The 18,956-nt window shown below is 41.1% G+C and overlaps 1 protein-coding gene across 10 annotated transcripts in view; it reads left to right on the top strand.

The window, feature by feature from the left end:
• Positions 1–18,956, top strand: part of TANC2 (tetratricopeptide repeat, ankyrin repeat and coiled-coil containing 2) — a 780,830-nt gene that overhangs the window by 245,916 nt on the left and 515,958 nt on the right. Inside the window, exon 1 of one of the 10 annotated variants that reach the window (XM_090044153.1) lies at positions 10,729–10,826. The exons of the other annotated variants lie outside the window; for them this stretch is intronic. The gene's annotated coding sequence lies outside the window, so the exon portion shown is untranslated. Of the gene's footprint in view, positions 1–10,728; positions 10,827–18,956 lie in introns of those variants that run through there. 10 annotated transcript variants of the gene reach the window in all.

The raw sequence follows: 18,956 nt of genomic DNA on the forward strand, positions 1-18,956 counted from the left end.
AGCAGTCCTCGTCCATGGTGGACACAGCTGCCCCCAGTTGGTAAGTCTGTTGTGGTGGGCGGAGGGGGGAGGGAAGGGGCGTGGGGGGGCAGATCAATGCCCCCACAGTGAGGGAGGGATTGGGGCTGGGGGTGGGACAAACTGCCCAGCTGGGGTGGGGGAGTGCAGGACTTGGGGAGGGGGGCTCCTGCCACTGTGCGCTGCCAGTCCAGGATCTGCTCTTCTGGTGGCTCCTCTGGCGGCTCTCGCCACTGGTCTGGGAGGACATTGGAGTAGGCGTGTGCCCCTGGATCTGTGTGGAGCAGTCTGGGCTGGACTAAGCTCTGGGTGGCTAGCCCCAGCCACCAGGCTGCACTTTGTGGGGCGGATGGAGCCAGGACTGTGCTCTGTGTGGCTAGCCCCAGCCACAGCCCGGAGTGCAGTCCTGGCTCCACCCGCCCTGCTGAGTGCAGTGGAGCAGGGACTATGGGGGGCTGCAGCCACCCTAAAATTCCCCATAGTCCCTGCCACTGACCTGCCCCGATCCGGGTGCACATGTCCACCCCCATGCCCTTTTGCTGCTTGCCCAGTCCAGGCAAAGCTGTGGCTTGTCCAGGAGGTGCGGGGAGGCTGGAGCGGCTTCTGCTGCTGCACGCTGCTTGTCTGTGGCAGTGCAGTGACACCGTCCCACGCCTCTCTGCCGCAGCTGGGTGAGCGGTGAGAGGGCATAGCCCCCACTCCCAGCATCTTCCTCCCGGAGTAGCTGCACCGGCATCGCCACCCCCCCGGCTGGGCAAGAGGCAGCAGGACAGAGCCACTGCTTCCAGCACCTTCCACTGCCTGTCCAAAGCACAGCCTGGTACAACCCACCCTACGCAGATCTGGTAGCACGTGCCCACTCCCATGATTTCCCAGACAGGTGGCGGCAGCCGCCGGAGGAGCCACCGGAAAATCAGCTCCTGGACTGGTGGCACGCAGTGGCTGGGGTCCCGCACCCCCTCCTACCCTGGCTGGGCAGCTTGTCCCAGCCCCAATCCCTCCCTCGCTGTGGAGGCATTGATCTGTCTCCCCCCACGCCCCTTTCTTCCCCCCTCCACCTACCACAAGAGACTTACCACCTGAAGGTCGCTGTGTCCAGCATGGTTGAGGACTGCTGCCTGCTTAGCCTATAGCCAAATTTCTGGATCCAAATCAGCTGAATTGAATCAGGACAGTGAGTCGAATCACCAAATCCAATCACTGTCCCTCCGAATCAGCCAAATCCAAAGGAAATACTTGCTGCTTTGCCTAATACACATATATCAGTCAGTACTGTTGCCCTCTTTCCCTTGGCTTTTAGTGATTTGTCTGGTGAGCTGGCGCTCACAGGAGGGATATGTTTCCTGACACTGAGATGAAGAGAGAAGTCCTAGATACAACTCTGAGCATGGCTGAAAGGAATTTTAAATACTTGATGCAACAGGCGTTTCTGCAGAATTCCCTTGTAATCCCTTCCGCATTCTGGCAGATGACTGAGACCATCATGTATTTCTTAGGATTAGTTGCTTTTCTAAATCTTCTAATGGACCATACATGTTCCCAGAAGGTTTGGGGGTGAAATAAGTCTTTGCATAAGTGGATTCTGTGGTTATAGCTTACTTAAAACATTTAGTATGGATTGTAACATCATTCTAAAGAATCCCCTTGGGGAGGGTTGGGGGTGGAGGTGGGGAGAGAAAATCATATGTGGCCACATCAAGGCTTTACTGGCTATCTGAGTTAAAGGAGAGGGTGATTTTCTGTTCTTTTTTTAGAAAGGGATAAAAATCAAAAAATTAATCAACAAAATTCTTGGAGAAACATATTTATCTCATAAAGGTGTACCTGACAATTTTATTTTGCATTTTAATTCATTGTTGCTTTCTGTTAATTTATATATTAAGAGTATCTGTGTGTGTGTGTGTGTGTTTATATGTTTATACCGATTTGTGAAATAAAGCCAATGAGTTGCTATTTGACTGTTATTATCTTTAACGGTGAGAGAGTGTATGTGTGTATCTGAAATAATATAAAAGGCTTCAGATATCAGTATCACAGTTAACATTTTCCGCTTGAAATAACTAGCTGATGTTAGTCTTTTGTATGGACCAGCTGCTAGCAGGGATAAGAGACACTGCAAGTGAATTGCTGTACTGCAGGGGAATGTTGAGAATTGGGGATTCTGGGTTTTGTTCAGTATCTGAGAGGGGGTGTCCTCTAGAGGCTACCAGCTTTATTACCCTGTCACCAAACTCCCTCCATTTCTCCCCACTCCTTTCTTATCTTTCCCTGTGCTCTTGCCACTGTTTCCCTCTTCCTGGCTCCTTTCCAGCATTTCCTTTCATCCTTTCTTTTACTTTTAACTTTGGAGTCCTGTAATAGACATATTTGTTGAATCCATATCAAAATTTTCTTAGATCCCTCCTCACTCACCTTATATTATCCTAAAAAATTACAATGAGATTAAATCAATATATTTGCTTAAGCCTCGACAATTTTGTCACCTTTGTCTCTTTAGTGGAGTCTAGATCTGCTGCAAGTGATTTTTAGATGCAAAATGTTGATTCAGGTGCTTATTTTAATGCATTCTTAGGGTGATATTTTTTATTGGCCCAACTGCATAATTACTGGGATAGAGATAGACAAGCTTTCACATGCAAGACATTCTTCATTAGGTCATTTATTGTATTTAGTCTAATCCAAAACAAGGGTTTTTTCCCCCAAGCATTGGCAGAGGTTGACTCAGGGGAGCCTCAACTTGGATTTGGGTACCAGCCCGCGTCAGGCAGTGGCTCGGCTCTGGCTTTGGCCCCAGGCTTGGGGCCAAGGCCAGAGCAGAGCTGCCCTCTGCCTTGGGACAAGATGGCTTGTTTGGTAGGGAAGGGAGCTCACATTCAGGGGAGCACAGGCAGACCATCAGTTGAGGTTGAGGTTGGGGCTAGGAAATGGGGCAGACTTGCACATGTGGCTTGGGGGGAAGACCATGCAGCCAGCCCCACCCTGTGCTACCTTCTCCACCCTTAAATTCTGTTGCAGCTCTGGGCCTTACTGCCCCCATTTGGCATAGCTGGGAGCTGCAGCTGCTTCTCCCTGACTGGGGCCACCGCTGCTGCTGATTTGCCCTGGAGCAAGAAGAGAGCTGCAGTAGAAGATAAGTGTGGGTGGGGGGTGGGCAGCACAAGGGGACAAGAGGCAGGGAACAAGCACAGGCATGGGGGCATGGGTCGGGAGTAGGCTGCAGGAGGGAGGAAGGGAAATGGGGTGCAAACAGCAGAGGGTAGTTACAGACACAGGAGGGCACAAAGTGGGAAGCAGGCAGGAGGAAGGCAGGCATTGAGGAGCAATTGGTAGGGAGGACAGGCAAAGTGTCAGGCACAGGTGTGGGGAGAGGCAAGGGATAGAGTTGGCATGAAAGCAAGAGATGGCCATCCTGGCCATCACCCCTCACTGCTGCTCTTTGCTACAGCAGTGGGGGTGGGGAGAATTTAAGACAACCTTCTGCTAATTAGATTCTATACATGCAACATTAGAATACATTTATAATTTTTCATGTATGTACTTTAATTACTGAAGAGCCATCTTGCATTCAAAGTCATTTTGGATTCAGCTAAATATGGTAATCAGGTTATTTTAATGAGCGTTAAGCAGTGTTGATGGATGGAGGACTTTGAGCTCCAGCACTGTGTACCTACACTGCTTTAAGCTGATGTTTCAAAGCATGCTGGCCCCCTCACATGTAAGCTTGGTGATGCCTTTTTTTTTAACAGAAGCCAGGGATTGGTGGCTTTTGAGAGGTTCAGGTTTTTCCAGGTTTAAATTATGTAGCGTTCCAGATGATTTTACAAAATTAATTTGGATAAAAGAGGGATCACAAAGTCACAGTAAATTTAATATTTGCAAATGAAAGGAAGCAACTTGTAAAGGCACGCCATCATCTTTCATTGCAACCCTTCAAGTTCAGCAGTTTTAATAACTTCTTGAGGCTGGACCCCAATAATCAAAACAGTGGCAACTCAGGTCAACAGAATGTGAGATACATTGTATATATTTTACATCCTTTGGCCTGATACGCCTTGTTATGCCCTCTTTTCCTTTCTCAGAAAGACCTGTTAAAGATTAGAAATGACTGACTTGGATAGCATCTATTTTTCATATGGTTGGAATATGTACTGAACACTTGTATTTTTAGAAGGCTTTATTCATTGCCCAGTCCTTTTAGCTTCCACCACTCCCACTTTATTCACATTATTCTGTATGTTTTATTAATAAGCTGGTATGTTTTGAGAGGAGCTATGTTTAGATAACTGTAAATACCAAAGAGTCAGAAAGGATTGGTTGGTGCTTCCTACCCCCTTACATATTTCTATGCAGCTACTGAATGTTTCAAGGATGTTGTGAACTGTAGTTTTTTGACATCATGTACAATTTTGGTTTGATTGTGTTGGTATATGCTGTAAGCAGTCATTCTATAACTAAAATTATTTCTGTTATAGCAACTTTAGCATTGACGAAATTTTACTGTGAGCTGCTCAGTTCACAAAAAGAAAAACTTCATCACTACTGGCAGAGTATTTTTCAAATCTAACTTACTGTATGTCTAAGTAGAACTTGTAAAAACAATGGTAAGTAGCACTTCCTGGTAAATTCCAACAACGTATTTATAGAAGAAAAAAGTAAATGTATCAACTGTTACAATTGGTGTGGACTGAAAACCTCTCACCAAATATTTAGGAAGTTACTATTTAAGATCAAAACATCTTAAAATGTTAATTTCATAATATTTGTTTTGTATGTTCAGTTTCAGACCTCTTTATAACGGGTGGGACTGGGTCAAGGCCCCTTTTCCTCTGTGGGGCCAGGTGAAGCCCCCTTCCCCCCTTGTGGGGCTGGGCTTAGGCTGGACTGTCCCCTCTTTCCCTCCACGTGGCTGGACAGCCATCATCCAGTCTGTGGTTAGGCTAGGCACTGTCCATCTAGCCCATGGCGGGGAAAAGGTTGAGCACCACTGCACTACTGACTTTAGCTGTCATGAGATAAGAATTTCTGCGTATAGACTGTTGGGTTAGTTGTACTGGGAATCAACAGCATATAATATTTCCTTGAGTATTCTGGTTTGGGCAAAGTTACATTTATGCTTTTGGTAATTTGAACACTTTTGGGTTTCTCTATTAACTAAAAAATAAAAATAAAATAGGGTACAGTCTATCCTGAGCAGTACTGAAGATAAGAGGCAGTCTAGAGTCAAAAGTATTTTTTTGCCTGTAGTTTAGGCTGTTGCTGGGGCCAAAACACTTCACTGGCATAAGTTAGAGTAGCTTGGGGAACAGTATTGTGAGCATTCCCCCCTCACAGCCAGTTCCCAACATGTCTAGTATGTCAGGAACTACAAAGAGGAAAAAGCATAGGGGCAGTTCTTCTAATCCAATGCTGCTGCTTTGTTGGAGGAATAATACCGTAACTCGGGTGTGTCACGCTCCCTTGCCCCACCCTAGGTCAGATGCAAATCATTGGGCTCCTTGTGGGCTGGATATGGACTGCAGGGAGCCTTGCTGGCCAGATCCAGACACACCTATCTTCAGTGGTGGGATGAATGGCAACAGTGTTAACTGCAGTGGATTCCTGAGCTGCAGGGATTAACACATTTGCAGGTTGCCCCTCTGTCACTGACACATGCCCCAGCAGGACTCCAGACACCAGAATTCAGTGGCAGCCTCCACCCCTGCTTGCCCTTCCCTTGAATTTCCACCCTCTCCAGGAGCCCTACCAGTCAGACCTTTGACATGCCTGCCCTAGCCCATTACGGTTTCTTTGTAGTCTTATGCGTTGCCTCTTGAAGGCTCAGGACAAGTGTAGTGGCTTCTTAAACTGGCTGGGGAAATACCATGCATCTGTGTCCAAGAAGGCAGTTTTCCCGAACCGCATCACAGGAAAACTGCTCTTCTGGTGTGGTTTGGTACCTGCCGAGGTGCAGCGGCTTTAAGCCCAGTTTATGGAAATGGGAGTCTCCTCCCTTGCTTGCTCCAAGGGCTTATGGCTAAGGCAAGCAAAACTCAGGGGCATCCAAACCCCAAGCCTCCAGGCTTGGGCCTGCAAGTAGGATGCCCACCAAAGGTTTCAGAAACATCTGAAGCACCAGGTATGGGTGGAGGATGTTTGCCACCAGTAGGGCCACTTATGCTTCTGGACACTTGGATTTGGAATTAGTTTTTGCTAATTTGGCTGTGGATACAAATTAATAAAAAAAAGTGTTGTTTTATACATTAGTACAATGCTTTACATATTGGCATTATGGTATGCAACGGTAGGAAAGAGAGAAGCCTTTCCACACAGTTATCCAGTGACCTGCTGTGGAGGAGGGAGCAACAACCATTGCACACTCACAATTTGAAAGTGCTAAGAGCCAATTATTCAAATTAATACTCTTTTGTTTCAGTCCTTGATTATATTATCACAAGCTTTTCATATTATTATGAGATCATCCGTAAAAGTTAGAGCATAAATATGGAATACCCATGTTCTGTGTCATGTACCAAATGCAGTGTTTTCTGTATGTATTTTGCTAACCAGCAATGATCATTTCCAGCAATTTGGGTAGCTGAGGCTCTCTGATGTAACCATTAGTCCTACCCTTCTTTATTAACAGTTAAACTGGAATTTCTGCTTCAAATGACTCTGCCATGTTCTTGTCCCTCACCAGACATAGTCTTTTTAATTTACCAGCAAGTATTATACTTTTTACTGGTTTATATGTAAGCATTATAATGTATTTTTACTACAGCTTTGGATGCTGCAGCATGGATGGGTTTATCCCACTTTGTCTCCAAGATGGTATTTTACTATAGCATATCTACCACATGTGTGCTGGTGACATAATTGTAGCTAAGCACTCTTGTCTACATTTCTATGGATTAAACAAGTCTAAGGGCTTGGATATACAACACATTTACTCTCATATAATCAGCCTTTGCACTGGATCAAAAAGGGCTACACAGATGACACAAACCCCTACACTGGTGTAAATGTCTCAAATCTGTGTAAAAAAAATTAAAGTGTAAAAGAATGTTGTTCTAAAAATAAGCATGTAAATGACACTGAGTGTCTGTCTGCTTCCATTCACTTGTGAGATTAACTTTTGAACCCTTTAAGATTCCAGGAGCATAGATTGTAGGTTGGCATCATGTCCCATATTGCAGCTTGAAACACCAAGCTGTCATCTCCAACAGTGCTGTGTAAGCCCTTGACGACTGGTACAAATGTGCCTACTTTCTTTCTTTACTTTTTTATTGGTGTGACTGAATACCAAAGGGTTGGTATGTGCATTTATGTGGTGTAAAATGTGTCCGGCAATGAGTTTTATCTGCCTTACTTGACATGCCAGTATTCTCATTTGGCAACTACTGCATTTAAAAACTGGGAATCAATCAATTTACTTACTGTTAGTTTGCTGTTACATTGGAGTAATTGTGAGCAATCTATACATGATAGTAGCTAGTTGCATATAGTTGTCAGTTTCAAATGTCACAGTGCTGTCTAATAGACAGGGTTGGTGCCTACTGATGGAGTAAAGTATTTTATAAATAGTAAAAAAATAAATAACTAAATATGTATAATATATATTTGGTAATTCCCCCATTTGGTTGCCAGGTTCAGACCTCATAGATCTAGGCACAGTTCCATAAATTGGACCTCCGTCAGTATTTGAATAAATTGTTTTACTTTTCATTTTGCATTTTTTGTTGGTTTTTAGAACTGGTAGTGATATTATTTTGTTTCTGCATTTACAGTTGCCCAACTTTCCTTTTGGATTGTATTTAGTGAATCTTCTACTCTCCAAAAATCTTAGTGAAAAAGAATCAATCTTCCCTCTTTATTTGAGCCTGTCAGATTCTGGCAGACAGTAGGTTATTACATTTTACTTCATTGTCATTCTCCCCACTTCGTAAAATATGTATTATTATTGGCTATTTCTCCTTATACTATATTTTGGTAGTTTTAGCAGAAAAATCAATGGAAAGAATTTTGTTTCACTTTCCATGCCCAAATGGCAGTTTCCCAACAATGTAACTGCCATTTTTGGCACTGAACTATAGTTTGCAATTCTACTCACAATGCAGTGTGGATGCATAAATGTCTATCTGGTTGCTGAGCGTGTGCACATGTACAGCATGTGCAGAGCTATGCTTTGGCTGGGCAGGTATGCATCTCCAAACACATACCTGGGTGTAAGTTCCAAAACTGTAACCTTGCAAATCCCAGGAGGGCCCTCTTATATGTTATCCAGTAGCTCAGAGGTTAGCTTAAAGACCCAGGTTCTAGACCTACTTTATCCAGATAGGTTTGGACTTAATATCTTTGACTTTTTAGCACAGAACTGTAACTACCAGGGCACACATCAGGCATCTGTAGCGGTCCCTTTGGAGGTGAGTTACTGTACCTTGCATTTAACAGTCATTGGATAAAATGGATAAGGAGCAATGGGGAATTTTCTATCCCCTGTGAACAGTGGTCCAAGCTAAAACCAAGATCCTCCCTTCTAGAGTAGCATCCATTTCAGTCACACACACTCTCTAGTTTGTTTTTTTCCTCCTAGCCCCATATGTTTTCCTTTTTGGTTGCCCAGAAGGACTGCTGGAGAGAGTACTTTATATAATGCCTAACCTAACCTGTGGCCTGATGAACAGAAACTTGCACCTGGAAGCCTAAGTGATAGAGGTTCAAATCTTTTCTGTGTGAAGGGAAGGTAGAATCTTGTTGACTGCTTCCTGTGGTAGTGATCTAACAAGTAAAATGTTGGATTGACACAATGGTGCTCATCCTCTGGCTGTCATTATAGTCTATAAAGGTGTGTATATATACCCTGGCTTTGGTAATCTAGCCCATGGGACTCCCCATATATCTGGAGTTTTGATGGGTAGGAGGGGGACAGGGCAGTGGTATGACCATTAATTGCTGCAGCTTCCAAACCTTTTAAACCACATTAAAAAACAATTTCCCTTGGTCTATCCTGGTGATGCTCAACTCTGGGTCTACAGGCTGGATATGTGGTGCAGGGTTCCTTTGTACCAAGATGTAGCACACGGGGCCAAGCTGACATGATGGATTGCACCCACAGACCAACCCTATGCATTGACCTTGCACTGGATCCTTCCTGCAGACCAATCTTACACCACTCATCTGGCCTGTGGGGCTAGAAGTTTCAGTACCACTGGAGTAATGCACAGGATGGCCCTCTTCCTTCTTTTCTTGTGTCTAGTCATGGGGTTTTGCCAGGTACAATAGGTCTGCATTCCTGGTAGGTGCTTGAAGTGTTATAAATTACTAGTCCATCTCCTGGAATTCTGCAAGTTATTGGCAGGACACCGATTTATTTTTAGCTTGTTGCATTATTTCATTGTTTTGGGTGTTGAATTCTACTGTGCATAAATAATCACAAGTACCTAAAAGAAAAGATGATGAACATGTTCTTTGTGTACTGTTTTGCTCCCCCCTCTGCTTTTTTCTCATTCTGATTTGTCTACAATTTTAATTGTAAGCTATTTGGGATGGAGATAGTATCCATTTTTTCAAGGCATGTGACAGCTACCGGTTTAATTTTCAGTGCTATAAACAATAATAAATAATATTACTGCCTTATCCAGAATTTACATTATTCTGCCAAATTGCTTTTAATTTGGGGGGCAAGTCTGTAGAATATGTGTACTATTACATGTAGGTCCAGCAGGTGTCAGACTTTTCATCTTTTTGGCTGCAATGTCCTGCCAAGTGCATGCAAGATGAATTGCATTAGCCCTATTGTAGCCTAATTTGAATATTCCTTAGTAAAATTCTAAATTCTTTCTCATTTGTTTTTCTGTTTGGACTTTTAACTGTTGAAAGGTAACAACTAGTCAGTGTAACTTCATTTTGTATGAGAGAGGTTAGTCACAAAATTATTTTCAAAGGACAGTGAGTCATTTAGTCAGGCAGTCACTCAACTGACAATATGTATTCTTAATGATTTTCAAGTTATTTTTCTACTGCAATCTTCTTGAAAAGTGCAGATTACAATTAATTGTCCTTGTGTATTTCAAATGACCTTTGCAAGAGAAGAATGTGTATGGTAAATGGGTGGAGTTTAATTTGTCTAAAATTTGCTGTTGTCTAATGCCACATTTTATATTTTTTCTTACTAATTAGAATGTTTCCATATTGCAAACAGTGGTGGGTTCACCTCTAGGCAGATGGCTTACTCCATGGGAGACCTTAGAACATGCACTAGTACCAAATACAGTATTTAGTCCCTGATGCAGTTTTACTTGTACTGCATTTCTGATGTGCGATGTGTATGCATTTATTTTTCCTAAGAAAGTATAAAAATGATATAATTGATTTAGCAATTAAGGCAAGGGTGAAGTAAAGTGCACAGAAATAATGCTAATATGCACTGAAATTATTGTGCATGGTAATATTTATTCTTTTGAACCACACTTTTTGAATTCTGAGGCCAACCCTCAAATGCAATTTACATTAAACTGTTTGAAATGAAAGCTGTCTTGAATATTTTAGAGGAGAGATGCTGTGCAGTATTCTGAGTTTGCAATGGGTTAATGAAAAGTGAAAGTAGAGCACAGAGGAAACATTAAGTTGCTGTCTGCAGCTGGAGTGTTTTTACGTAGGCACCTGTGGGTTTCATTGCGTTCAGTGTACAGACTGCAGTATGAGGCTGGCACTGACTGCTGACTCCAGTACACTCCTTCACTGCTATTCTGCTTGTTTCTCTACTGTCCAGGAGACAAAATGGTGCAGTGTGTTGTGGGTTAGAAAAGAATAACCTTCAACATGATCCAGAGGTGGGTTTGTATCCCTAAATGAAAGAGGAAATTATGCAGAAAGATTAAGGGATTGGGTAGAATTTAGGATGTGTTCTGCTTTTCTGTCTGTTTCAAAATGCAGTTATGGGCGGTTGGATAGGGATATTTAATATTGTATGGATTTATATGGACTGCATGTAGAGGATTTAAAGAAATAATCAGACACATGTGTGCATGTTCCTGTGTGTTTGTGTTAAGAAATATATAGCCTGTTTTGTAGAAACATTGATTTTCATTTTAATACTACAAAGGGAGATGTCTTTATTTTTTTTATATCATAAGGTAATAAAAGATGTGCATGTCCTTTTTTTTAATGTATAACAGATACTGCAGATTGCTGTCCTTCATAATCTCTATATCTGTTTCCCCATTTCTTTGTCGCCTTTATTTTTCTTGTTTTTCTTTGTTTATTTTATAATACTACTGAGCATTAGTAGAAAATTCTCAGCTGAGACGTAGAAAATCAGGGGAATGAACATGAGTTGACACTTCATCTTTTATTGATTACAGTAGAACACAGTTTAGTTCTTATTATAAATAAAAGGGCTCTAAATTATGATTTTTAAAAGGGAAATGTATATAAAAATCTGAGATATTGCATACAGTGAGGAAGAGGAATTAGGACAAGAGTCAAAGAAATCAAGGACACAGAAATGTGAAGATTTTAATAAACTGTCTTTTGCATTTATGCACTCAAATCTTAGTTTTTAGCTTGTATATAAAGTAGATAGTTAATCCAAATAATGTTAAAAACAAAATATCAATAAAAAGTGTAGTTGCAATTTTTTATAGTAAAATATCGTTGAGGGAAGTATTCTTACTTCATCACTGTCATATTTCTGGTATGATTACTCTGTTTTGTTTTTGTTTTATTTTAATAAACTTAGATTTTTATTTAGCATTTGGTGTCTGTGGTACCTGTGCTAGCATATTGCTGATTCACAAGCTTTGGACAGGAGATGCTATTGAATTGAGAGTGTGAAGAAAGCACTAGATCACTGGCCACAGCTGGGTGTGCTCTTGAGAGGCTGGGCTGAAATGTGTCAATATTGTAGGAAAAAAAGTCTACAGGGAAAGATTTTAAGCAATAGTGCATTGTCATATGAAGTTAATACAGAGGACATATTAATGTATGTGGTGTATACTTTTTATAATTAGGTTGTCCCTTGTCTTAAGATAAAGGATAATATGCACAATGCAACAAATACAAAAATTAAGTATGTGAAGAAAATATATGGTACCATTACTGCATTTGCTTGATTCTTTGAGACTGTGTTTGCACCTGTTCTATATATGTAATTATTAGAAGGTTTTGCAGTGAAAATCCTTTTTTTTCCTTGGGTGAGAAATGTAGTGTCTAGCCAGGCAGTTCAAATACTGTATTTCACAAGGCATAATTTATTTATTTCAGGGTTAGGCATGGATATTTTTTGTCAGTTCTTCTGGACTTGTAATGCATTTTTTTCCATCAGTGCAATCAGTTCTGTTTTGTTCTTTTGTTGTACTTGCTCAATCCCCACCCGTTTCTTTTATAGTGAGCATGTAGGGGCACAAAACATTAGTCTTAATATAACAGTATTGTGTAGTCTACACTTTATAGGCTCAGTAGAATTTTCTGGGAAGAAGAAGGATATTTCTGTGGTGCCCCTAATGCCTGACTCATCTGGTATTACTTTTTACAGAAGCTACTCACTTGTAACTCTGACATGAAATCAAAAACAAGGTATGAGAACTAAAGATGTTAAGAATAGTAACAGCATGCTTCCGTATATACTGTACTGCTTATTAGGGATCTCCTATACTATATTCCTAGATATCTTCATGTTTCTAAAATGTTATATAACACTGATGGAGCTTTGCAGATGAAACAAAGGAATGTGATTGGTTCATTTACAAGGTACAGCAATAATGGGAACCATCCTATCTATGTGCTCCAAAGTCAGTGTGAAGGAAAGGTAACAGAGCAGAAACGGTCTGAAGACGTTATTTTTGTTGTGCTTTAACATCAAAGTAAAGTTCAAATAGTAATGATTGCTGCAGTTAGATGTTTCCTTTGGACTATTTAATCTCTCAGCCCAGTCACTTCCCCCTAATCAGGAAATGTTTTGTAATTTGCTTGTTAGTGCTTAAATGTAGCATTGCATTATATTCTAACATGCTACAGAGGACCAGATTATACCAGATAAATGAATTCCCCATGTACATATGACTGAAACAAAGTAAAGTTGTTAGAGAAAAGATAATTACACCTCTGTGATATTGGAAGTATGGCATGGTGGAGAACCTTACGCGGGGGACAGAAGGTTCCTGAAGAAAAACATTAGCTTTTAGCCTCCAAATTTTTAAAATTTGGCTGTAGAAACTTGTCACGTTGGACTTCAGTGACACTTTTTACTAGACCACATTGTAATTGGCATTCAAACAGCAGGATGTTGCAGTCAAAACAGGTGGAGAATTGTTTTCTGTCTGCTGCCTACTAGTGACACCCTTGAGGAGAGAGAATAATGCATGTTAGCTTTTACATATTTATTATTCATGGTTAACTGGTCTAGTGAAATACAGCTATAATTACTTGACCAAATGTACGCCTTCTTCCCTTTAATTTTAAATATTTAAAAGATTAAATGTACTCTGAAATGACTTACAGTTAGAACGCTCCTCTGTTTGAAATCACAGTGCTTCAACCTTTCTTTTAATACAGTGGGAAAACTACAGTGTGTGTGTGAAAATAGCATTGATAAATTAGTGGTGAATATTTAAGAAAAGGAAAAAAAGAGAACTTGCTGAGTCAAAGCTAGTAGAGCAGAACGAAGGTAGAAATGGAAAAATCAGGTAGCAGGAACATATGTATATTCCCCATGATAAAAATCAGCCATTACTGCTTCTAAGCTGATTTTTTTTTTAAATTATGTGATATGCTAATAGAGAAGCAGGCTGGAGACAGCTGGTTGCTAGTGTTACATGCTAAAAACAAAATGGCTGGTGGATATTAGTGCTGCAAAATTGCGCATGAGGAGCTGTCTGCAATTAAGATATTTTTATTGAAAGGGAATTAAACAAAATACAATGATTTTTCTGGCTGTTGGGCCAGATGTTATTGGAATGGAAGAGAAGAAAACAGTCTTTATGTAAGAAAATTTGCAAACAAATCTTCACTTGCTACTTTAAAAAAAAAAAAAGTTTTCACTTAGAAGCTACATAAATGTTCTGCTGTGTAGTTAGGGGCTGCTTTTAGTATTCCTTTAAGGTATTTTGTCAAGAATAGCTGATCCAGTCGTAGAGCTGCTGTGCTTTCTGCAAAGTAGAGCATGCAGCATGCAATTCTTTAATGCAAAGACTGCAGTGTTTTCTTTAACAACCACAATAACAAAAGGAAAAAAACATGGCACAGACAAAAATCCTTTAAGTCGTTAAATGTTGTGTTTGTATATATTGGAAGAAGCTGTTTTGGTGAGGAAATTTCACTTTCAGACTTTTAAATAATTCAGTTTATTCAGGGGTTGTGAGTATCTTCAGTGTCTCTTTAAAGTGACAGGTTGAATTGCATTAATGACTTTACATGCACTGGATTTTCTTCCTCTTGGAGAAGTCCTTCAGTTAGGGAAATGCTTCTTATGTGCCTTTTGAAAAATGTGTTTTCTCTTTGGAGCATTCACTATTGTGGATAGGTTAATAAATAGTGTGTTGCAATACTGGGTGGACTAGATGACTCGGGGGATTAGGGTTAACATAGATCTTTTCCAGTCCAGGTCTAGCTCAAGTTGACAGTAATTAATTTCCGCTTGATGGCTCTTGAGAGTGGGTCTGTGCTGTTATTTAGGATTGACCATGAGGATGGTCCTTAACAAGCCAAAGACTCAACAGCTGGCCATTACCACATACGTTACCATATCACAGCTTTACTCCAGCTAAAGGAAGACAAGTAGAGGACAGATCGATTCCTAGAAGGGGTTGAGGAGAGCTCTTTTAGAATTGGTCTCCCTACTACTTGTCTCTTGTTCTTGCTTGGCTCTGATTATAGATAATAGAAACAGGAAGTACAGTAAAGAAAGTCAGGAAGTTGGGTGGTGATGGACTTCATCTGCTGTGCCTGTCAGTGCTTGGATGAATGAGTAGTGGACCGACTGTGGAGGACTGACTAGAAAAAAGCTTGTCCTCAAGCCTGATTGTTAGGAGAGTTTCTGCGCATAGGCCAGAGTGCAGCTAAGCAGTGAGGTAAAGGGTTTTTAATTTGGATAGTTGATGTGTGAACTTGGGAGCAGCCTGAGTCAATGGTATTGACACAGCTGCTATATCTGAAATAAATTGGTCTTAGTCTAGCTCCTACTTCATCATTCCAGTTTAACAAAAGTTCCACTGCAGTTAGGCCTTTGTGTCTTTCTTGAGCTGATGTCAGATCTATACTCATTCATTTTTACATGTAAGAATCATCCTGTCTGTCTGATGTAGTCAGCAGAGGGGCTCTGTAAGCAGGTAATGGCATGTATGAGTTGCAGGTAAATGAACCTTGGAAGTTGTTATTTGTATCTTTTGTCTAGTGATAATGTGGTCTGTATTGATGAAGAAACACAGCTCTGTTGCAAGGCTTGGTGCCTCAGTAAGAATTAGAGTTAGATAGCCTGTTGCTTGAGAGATGCCGTTGGAGGTTGCAAGGCTGCTTATAAGCTAGGACAGGTTTGTCCTGCATGGCTACCTTGAGACTATTGACTTTTTCCCAGGAGCATTAAGAGTTCATATTAATTATGTGAATAAGGCATTCAAGCTCAGGGCTTAGGTGACAGCCAAAGAGATTTTGATTTCCTTTGTCCCAGGGTTGGTGTTGTAAGAGGTTGGAACAAAATCTGTGTCTGGCTTTGTTGGTTTGAATGGCTACAGTTCTGGGATTGCATTTTCATTGGGCATCCCTGTTCCAGATTCTTAAGGTGTGCATTCCAGTTGGTGGGATCAGAGCAGATATGGTTGTAACATAGACCTTAGCTGTAGACAGTGGGTTTGTGATGTACCTAGGATGAAAGCTGGTGGCATGAAGGTAGGTGTGGCAGTTGGTACCCCTCTCATCCCATTCATAGATTGTAAGGCCAGAAGGGACCTTGGAAGATCATTGGATGCAGCCTCCTGCATCAAGCAGGAAAGATAACTGGGGGTCAAGTGACCCCTGCAAGGTGACTGTCTAGTTTTCTCTTGAAGGTTTCCAGGGTAGGCAATTGCATCACCTCTGGAGAGAGCTTTTTCCACAGTCTGGGCACCCCAACTGTGTAGAAGTTTTTCCTAATATTGTGCCTGAATTGATCTCCCAGGAGTGTGTGGCCATTATTTCTGGTTTTTCCCTCAGGTGCCATGGTGAACGGTTGCTCCCCAAGCCCTTAATATGCTCCTCAAGTGTAGCGGTAAGCTGCTACCAGGTCCCCTCTCAGCCTTCTTTTCCTCAGGTTGAAGAGTCCCAGATCCCTCAGCCTTTCGTTGTATGGCTTGCTGTGTAAGACTGATCATGTGTGTGGCTTATCTTTGGAGTCTCTTAAGCTTGTCCATGTTCTTGTTAAAGTGTGGTGCCTAGAACTGGATGCAGTACTCCAGCTGTGGTCTCCCCAGTGCTGAGTAGAGCAGAAGAATCACCCCCTTGGTTTTGCTGGAGATGCATAGATTGCATGCCAGAGTATTATTTGCCCTACTGGCTACAGCATTGCACTACTGGGTCATATTCATACTGTGGTCTATTACTACCCACAGGTCCCTTTCATTCATGGTGCTAGTCAGTTTGGTGCCGCCAAGCCTGTAGGTGTTTTGGAGGTTGCTCGTCATAAACCATTATTGCCTGTGGCCCTGTAGCTTTAAGGATGAGTTGTGATATTTTCAGTTCTTTTTGTCCAAGCCATAAGATCTTTGATATTGTGAAGTAGGCAGTGATTTATTTAGAAAAACATTAAAGTTTGTCCTACCATGAGTGTTACTGTGCTAATATTACAGGTGTAGGTGATGTACTCAATCTTAGTCTCATTTGTTTGGCAGACCATGTGTGCGCATCAGGATTTCTCATCTTTAAATAGTTGTTTTAATACAGTTTATTTTCAGTATTGTAAACTTTGTTTTATTCAGATTAAATTAAGGGCTGTGTTTAAACAAGCAGGGCTTGTCAGTAATGATATAAATTATGTTAAAGAATTCAGTAAATTTCAGTTAGTTCAAGAGAACAATGGTTTGCTTTGGAAAAATAAAAACTAGAGACCATTTCTTACTGTTTACACTGATATAATTTTTCTGCAGGGAATTAGAGTAGTAATTATGACCTTATAGTCACTCAGTCCTATTCATTTGGTTTCTTGCACTGATCGAGTATCCTAGGTCCATGTTGGTATTGGCAACATTCTTTAAACCTTACAATATTTAAATATTAACTAGCGATTTTAACTAATATTGTTTAGACCTTTAACTTAATACACTGTGGGTGTGTCTACATGTGCATTTACTTCACAGTAAAGTTACTGTGCAGTAACTTACTCCTATGCATTGTGCCCCAGGGCACAGAATGGCTACAGGGTTTTATACCCTGCAGCCGGGGGCTGCCAGAGAGCAGTCCAGCCAGTGGGAGGGCAGTAGCCCTAGAGCTGGGCTTCAGCTGGCCCCCTAGTGGCTGGACAGACCCAGCAGGGAGGACCCCTGGTTACTGCACAGTAACAATTGGGCATACATTTGCTACGTGCATCATGCCAGTAGCAAATTTATGGCCAAGCAGGTGTAAGACTCTGTAGTTATTGCGCAGTACGGGAGTGCACGTGTAGATGTGCTCCTGCACTGCACAGTAACTAATTACTGTGCAGTAATTTACATTACTAAGTAAATATGCACGTGTGGACACGTACAGTGAATATTTTAACACCTTTTGATGGTAATTGTAAGGAGGCTAATATCTATTTTAAAAACTCATGAATATTTAAGTATGTTACTTTCATTTTTAACATGATATCATTTCAGATTCCAGGCACTTAGCATATGCCTTTTCTAGTCCAAAAGCAGTTTTATCAGGGAAGTACACCTTCAATAGGATGCCTCTTGCCCCAGGTGCTTTTAGGTCAAAAAAAGTGTATTTTCAGGTTATAATAATGTTGCATGTTATATAAGGTAACAAAACATAATTTTTTTAAGTAATAGGGTAAAACCTGTAAAAATACTGTTTTATTAGTTATACTTCATTGTAATATTGGTGAAAAAGAAATACCAAATTGAGATTGGGGAGAGAGATTCAACTTTTCAAACTATATATTACTCGTTAAGAATGTTGACTTAAAGACTTGCATCTGTCATTGGTTTCTGTACAGCAAGCCTACACACACAGTCATGCACACACTTCAGAGGCGCAAAGACTGTCAAAAGATAAAAAATCAGTGGAACCATTTTAAAGTTCTGAAATTAGTTTATGCTGATGTTTTATAACACTTCTGTCTTCAGTGGAGTCTACCATTTATTGTCTAATACAAAGACATATTCTAACCTCTATGAAATAAAAAAATAGCTCTTACAATGCCAACATAATTTGTTAAAGTGTTGTTAAATAGTACAAGTTTTATGTGAACAGGCCTATAACAATTTTTCTTAGAAGCAGCTGAATTATTGGTTGACCTTTAGTTGATTACACCTTCATAATGCAGCTTTTACCATTTAGAAATATCTCTGCAGTTAACCACTTTTCAGAGGGATGGGAGACGGGGTGTTCCACATGTCTGAGAACCAGCTAAAAAGCAATGATAAGCAGGGATCCACAGGAAAAAAAAAGCAGAAAATCTCAGTCTAAAAAACACAAAACCTCACGTTTTTCCATGACATACCGAAAGTGTGGTAACATCCCACGGCGAGTGGCACTGTTTCTGCTCTGTCTTATTTTTGCCATGGTTTTTGCTCCTCAGCTAATAGGCAGCACCACCTCCCTCTCCCTTCCCCCCCTGTTGCCGATTGACCGAGAAGCAAAAACTGTAGCAAAAATGAGAGAGAGCAGAAATGGTGCTGCTTGCCATGGGATGTTGGGTAGGTCATGGATACCCATAGATTCTGCAGTTTTCCATGATGTTATGTAGCAAATGGAAAAACTGGGATTTCTGATGGAGTGATTACTGGAAA

Source organism: Crocodylus siamensis, chromosome 4, assembly GCF_052110815.1.
Source record: "Crocodylus siamensis isolate JL-2025a chromosome 4, ASM5211081v1, whole genome shotgun sequence".
Lineage (NCBI taxonomy): Eukaryota > Metazoa > Chordata > Crocodylia > Crocodylidae > Crocodylus > Crocodylus siamensis.